The following is a 6,044-nucleotide window of genomic DNA, read 5'->3' as shown; positions in this document are numbered from 1 at the left end:
GAGAGAGAGAGAGAGAGAGAGAGAGAGAAAGAGAGAGAGAAAGTAAGAGAGGCATACAGACAGACAGATAGACAGAGAAAGCTGAGTGTGCAGTGCTTACATAACGAGGGTGAAACAGAAAGCCACTTGGGAGAGTGGAAGATTTCCTCGAAAGTTTGACAGTGAAAGCCACTATCAGGGTCCGTTGACGGTCCTCTCGAGTTTCAGAGGTCTCAAGCCGGACCACCGTTTGCTCTTTGCAATTCAAGTGGATCGGTACACGCAGCTTAGTAGCCTGCTGAGGAGGGAGGTACATTCGACATAATTGAACTGTCGAGTGGCCTTGGCAGGATGGCACCACCGAGGAAATCGGAGAAAAGGAGGAAACGGACTGGAAGACGAAAGAGAGGGAATAAAATAGGGACAGCCAAAAGAGGCATCAGGTTTGTTGGAGGCGGGGGTGAGGGTATTTAACAGATTATTGTCTCAAAGTGGAGGCGTACAGCTTCCGTGCGTGCGGGAGGGGGGTGGGGGTGGGGGGATGAATGGTGACTGGAAGATGGGAAAGACGTATTCACGTTTCAGACACGCAAACGAAATATTATGTTAAATCGACATTAGCACTCAAAAATAAATACGAATATTAAAAAGGCATGAGCAAATTAGCCTCTCATTTTTAAAAACTCTTTTTGAAATCTGAACAATAAGTCACTATCTATCATATTATTCGCACATTCAGCTTTTGAATAATAGATTTGGCTGTAGTCTCCAGAATATAGAAAATAATGCATTGATTCATAAATCTGAACACCACTGCCTTCATCCAAATGCATTGAGACTTAAAATTACATTTTTAAAAATCCCCAAATATGCAATGGTAAACCCGCAAGCCACTGCCACCTGACTGTCCACAAAGAAGGGCACTTTGTTTTTGTATCGAATCTGACATAATTCCAAAAGTTTGTTGAAACATTATTTTACAAAGAAGCGGTGCCGGCTTCCGACATTTCTTTTATCATATAACTATGGTATTGAATTTCGCTTAGCTGTTCATTTCTTTTGTACTTTGAAGTCCCAAAAGGATTAAAACACCCTTTCATGTAGTGCTTCTTCTCAATCAGCGCCAGGGGTAACCGACGCATGTGACGTCACGCACAAACATGACCCTCAGAGTTACCTCCCGTGGTCTGGGAGTTACCTCATCCTGAAGAGCCGACAATTGGAAGTGGAGAGGCACTGTCGCCCGAAAACCTGCCAGCCGTCCAGCATGGAGAATTTGGCACGAACGAGGAATGTGTCCGATGAGTTCTGACTCCACAATTGCTTCTGAATTAACGTTTGGCACGGTTTGCAATTGCACAGTCACAAACATGTATTGATTTCGGGGGGAAATGAATCGTTATGAGCAGTGTACACTGTTGCTCACAGGAATGACAAGGAAGAAAGAGAAATATCATTTATTGAACAATATCAATGATTGTATAAAGAAATCTTAGGCAGTACCTGGCCGCTGTTTCATCCTCCTACCTTTCATAAAATACAAGCCTTAGTTTCAACGCTCAGTGCATGCCATTTTAAAAGACCTGACAGTAAACGCTCTTCTATAAACAATAATTCAACATGTTTTTGTTCAGCGAGTTGTATTTGATCCCCTTGGTTCACCGAGATACTTTACTTTAGGAAGGAGAGTAAAATAAAGACTCCATTACTTTGAATCTCAGAACTTCAACATTCCAGCAACGTTCAACCCATACAGGAGTAACTACGGCTGCAGTGAGGAAAAATAAAATCTGCATATCACATGAGAGATTCTATCTTCTGTAATGGATTTTAACCAATTCCGTAGTTGATTTTTTCAACTTTTACTACACAATATACACCCCAAAATTCCTTTCTGTGGAAACAGCACCTATACTTATCAAGTAATGACTGTGAATTTTGAACTTCTTAAAGATACACAGAAATATCAGAGGGACTCAGACTACTATGCCTGGAGTTGTTACCCCGAAAATGACACCTAAACTGATTTAAAATGCCCCCCCCCCCCCCAAAAAAAAAATAAAAAAAAATTAAAAAATAAAAAATGAAGCAAGTATAGTGATGAGAAACCTCAAATTTCATCGCTCGAAAAGAAATGTTCACAAAAGTACATGTCATTTGCAACACCCATAAGTAAAGGAGGTAGGTTCTCTTCGATATCATTTTAAGCAGAGACTTTCAATCACCGTTACATTGTATAATCTCAATATCTAACATAAGATCACGTCGTATTTTTGAAAGACGTCAACGATAAATCTTATTTTTTTTAAACGAAAAGAATTTGGTAGTTAAGAATTCACTCTGTGCAATATACAGACTGACTCATTCAAGGACTTCTGGTTTTCTAATCTAACGATAGCTTTCTTTTCTCCAGTTAACGCAGACAACGAAATTGATCTAAAATATTGAGCTCCTGAAAAGTTTGGGGTAAATACTTTATAATCCAATACGAAAAAAATCTTTTTTTTACTTGTGATTGCCTAGATCTTTGTCAGCAAACTCGCTAGTTTAAGAATAAAATTTGCATGAAAGAGCGAGACAGTGAGAGCTATTGAAACCCTTTCGGCTGTTATTAATAGGAAGTGAATGACGCCTGCGATAAAAATGTTGAAGTCTACAGTTCGTTCTAAGTTCAGTATATTACTTTTTATTGAATACTGCGACCTAGGCACTTGGTGGCTCGAAGCTGTTGTCGATGGATTATCTATATTTTTCTTGCAAACACCTCGCAATGGAAGGCCAGATTGTAAGTCAATATTATTTTTCTACTAGTTCTCGGCACTAGGAGTATGATACCTACTGATCTTAATCTCACTTTGATCCTTTATTCTTTTTTTCTTGCCAGACTAAACTTCAGAGGTGTCAGACTTAGTCTACTCCCATACAAAAAGATATTAATTAAGTGAGGCATGAGGAAATAAAAGCACTAGTTCACGCCAATGAAGGGGAAGAAAGGACCCGGACCCCACCTTCAGAAATGAAGGCAAGTGTTGTCGAAAGACATTTTTAAATATTATTTTTAAAGCGATATCCACTGTGGTTTAGACATATGAAATGGCGCTCATATGACCTTATGCAGTTGCAAGCGCCATAAAACCTCTACAAAAACTAAACTAAAAGACATATGAAACAGAATGCTATCGAAATTCTTTGTCTCAAGTAATGAAGATACAGGAAGGAGATGACACATATAGAAATGTAGGAAACACACTCACACACTTAACTCATGCACAGGCGCATACAAAGAGAGAAAATAGATAAGGACAGACAGGCAGACAGACAGACAGACAGACATGTAGGCAAGGCAGCAGGAAGGCAGACTTAGAGAATACGAAAGGGGGAAGGAATAAGGAATCGTAGGCAGATATCAACAACAGCAACAAAAAGAAAATCCAGTGGTTCAAAGCGTCAAATGCTATCAGACAATGAATCAGAGAGTTGGTGAGACAGAAGGGAGCGGGTTAAAGTGAGTGAGAGAGAGAGAGAGAGAGAGAGAGAGAGAGAGAGAGAGGGAGAGAGAGAGAGAGAGAGAGAGAGAGAGAGAGAGAGAAAGAGAGAGAGAGAAAGAGAGAGAGAGGGAGAGGAAGAGGACTGTGGTCTCATTGTACTTTTTTTTCTTCTTTAGAACAGCAGCAAATAAGATCTAGACTTATAAATACATTCGAGTGTCATTGAAGGCAATTCAGATACAAGAGTACATTTTATTTAAGAATCGCACTTTAGTGGAAAAGCTCAATCAGACTGTCAGTGTGGAAGTTATTCTTTCCGTTGCCCTTTTGGTACTTCGACTGGCATAGAAATTCGTCTTTCTCCTTTTTCTCAGAACTGACACAGAGCCAGACATAGAGGAAGCCTGAATGTATAATTTGGAGCAATTGTCTAGGTGGAGACTAAAAGCTTAAAGTATTAAACAGTAAATAGAATGTACATGTTTTGAGATGGGATACAATGCTTTCTACTGTCAAATAAATTAAACCGTTTGTTTCTAGACATTACTGGTAGTGAACGAGCAATGGTAAGTGTCTTCTTTTTACATAAAATCAGAAAATATAAGACCAGAGGCGAGGCCCCTAAACCAATGCCTACAGACACTGGGTGATTCATCAACTTTGAAATGGAAACGATAGAATAATATCATGTTTCTCGAAAGCAGACACCCTGTTACGTTCAACACTAACACTAATAAACGAAAGATACGAGAAATTCAATGGCATACTATCTTATAGTGTGCTTATCAGCGTGTACACACACACACACACACACACACACACACACACACACACACACACACACAAACGCAAGAACTCACATAAACATATTGTTCACGCAAACACACGCGCACACACGCGTACCCACACAAACACACACAAACGCACGCAAATGCACACACACATGCAAACACACAAACACATACACACACATACAAACACACATACACGAAAAACACATACTCACACATTAACACAGGCACACTTTGCGGATGCTAGCATACAGGAATACAAGAACGCCAAGCGTGTCGCTTCTTTACAGGTCAACATGGCCCAGCTGCCTTAGCTCTTTGTATTAACTTCTCCGAATAGTTGTGTGCTCAGAACGTTTTTATCGAGTCATCCACATTCTCAAAAACGGCACTCGTATTTGAAATCACACAGCGTAACAGGTATTGATTGTAAAAACGTCTGGACTAGCGTAATATGTTCGTGATTGCCTCATCACAGAACGAAGGTCCACCCTCTCAAGACGGGGACACAAGGGAAATCACTCGTGCAGGCCTACAGACAGAACTCTTCAATCAAGGAGGAACTTCTTCAGACCCCATCTCTCCAGCCCTGCCTGAATTAGATCAGTCAGTTATGTGACGTCACAATGCAACGGCCTTCCCAGGACGTTCGCTAAGCGACTGGAAGCGATCGACGTGACCTAAGATTCCTGGGGGTTTTTTTTTCACTTGCTGTGGGATTTTACGTCCTTCTCACTCACTTTTTATGTAACAGCGAAAGTGAACAGCAGATAATAGATAAACAATTAATATGTCGGTCATAAAAATGATAACGCCAGTAAAAGTAATAATTCAATAATAAAGAAACAACAGCACAAAACAGCAAAACACAACAGCAAACGGCAATAGCAAATCGCAAAATCAAAACACAAAACAGCAACAACAACAACAACAACAGCAACAACAACAATAGCAACAGCAATAACAACAACAAGAACAAGAACAAGAACAACAACAACAACAACAACAACAAGTACAACACAGCAACGAAAACAAGGAACAAATACTAAAGGTCATGATTCAAATTCAAACCCAATTCCGAAATAAACAGAAAACAAAACCCAACTCCTTTTAAAAAATGTGACTGCAGGGTCTCGCAACAGTCCACTCCAATATGCAGATTCAAAAGCCGGTGAGCCTCGCATGGCAGAGCACTTCTAGGTTAGTCTCCTTTAATTAATTTCCCTGCCGCTTACTACCTAAGACAGACAACAGGGCCTGCACGTGAAACATCTCCAGCTGCCTGGCGTGTCCCCAGTATACTGTCTACGTCTCCCAGCCAAACAGAGAAAGCCTTGTAAGACCAGCGACCTTGTACACTTCAATCTTGTTAAGCTGGCAGGCGGTTTTGCTGTTGATCCTTTCAAGGGCGGGTAGGAAGTTTAAAAACAGAGATGTCGCCACCACGAACTTTGAAATACTCCTACTATCTCAAATAGAAAAGTGTATCATCTTTGCTCTAAATGTAACATAATACAATGTTATTTCCAAGACAGGGCCAATCAGGTCTTTGCATCCCATAGCACAAAAAATTCTTACCTCAGACAGTAGTAGTAGTAGTAGTAGCAGTAGTATTAGTAGTAGCAGTAGTAGTAGTAGTAGTAGTAGTAGTAGTAGTAGTAGTAGTAGTAGTAGTAGTAGTAGTAGTAGTAGTAGTAGTAGAACTACTCCGCTTACATTTACTGCAATGAGAAAAAAATAGATTAGAACAATTAATGGCAACACGCACAAGTCCCCCCCCCCTCTC

This window comes from Aplysia californica, unplaced genomic scaffold (assembly GCF_000002075.1).
Source record: "Aplysia californica isolate F4 #8 unplaced genomic scaffold, AplCal3.0 scaffold00245, whole genome shotgun sequence".
Lineage (NCBI taxonomy): Eukaryota > Metazoa > Mollusca > Gastropoda > Aplysiida > Aplysiidae > Aplysia > Aplysia californica.
The sequence above is the reverse complement of the archived record's forward strand: the minus strand, read 5'-3'. Positions refer to the sequence as shown.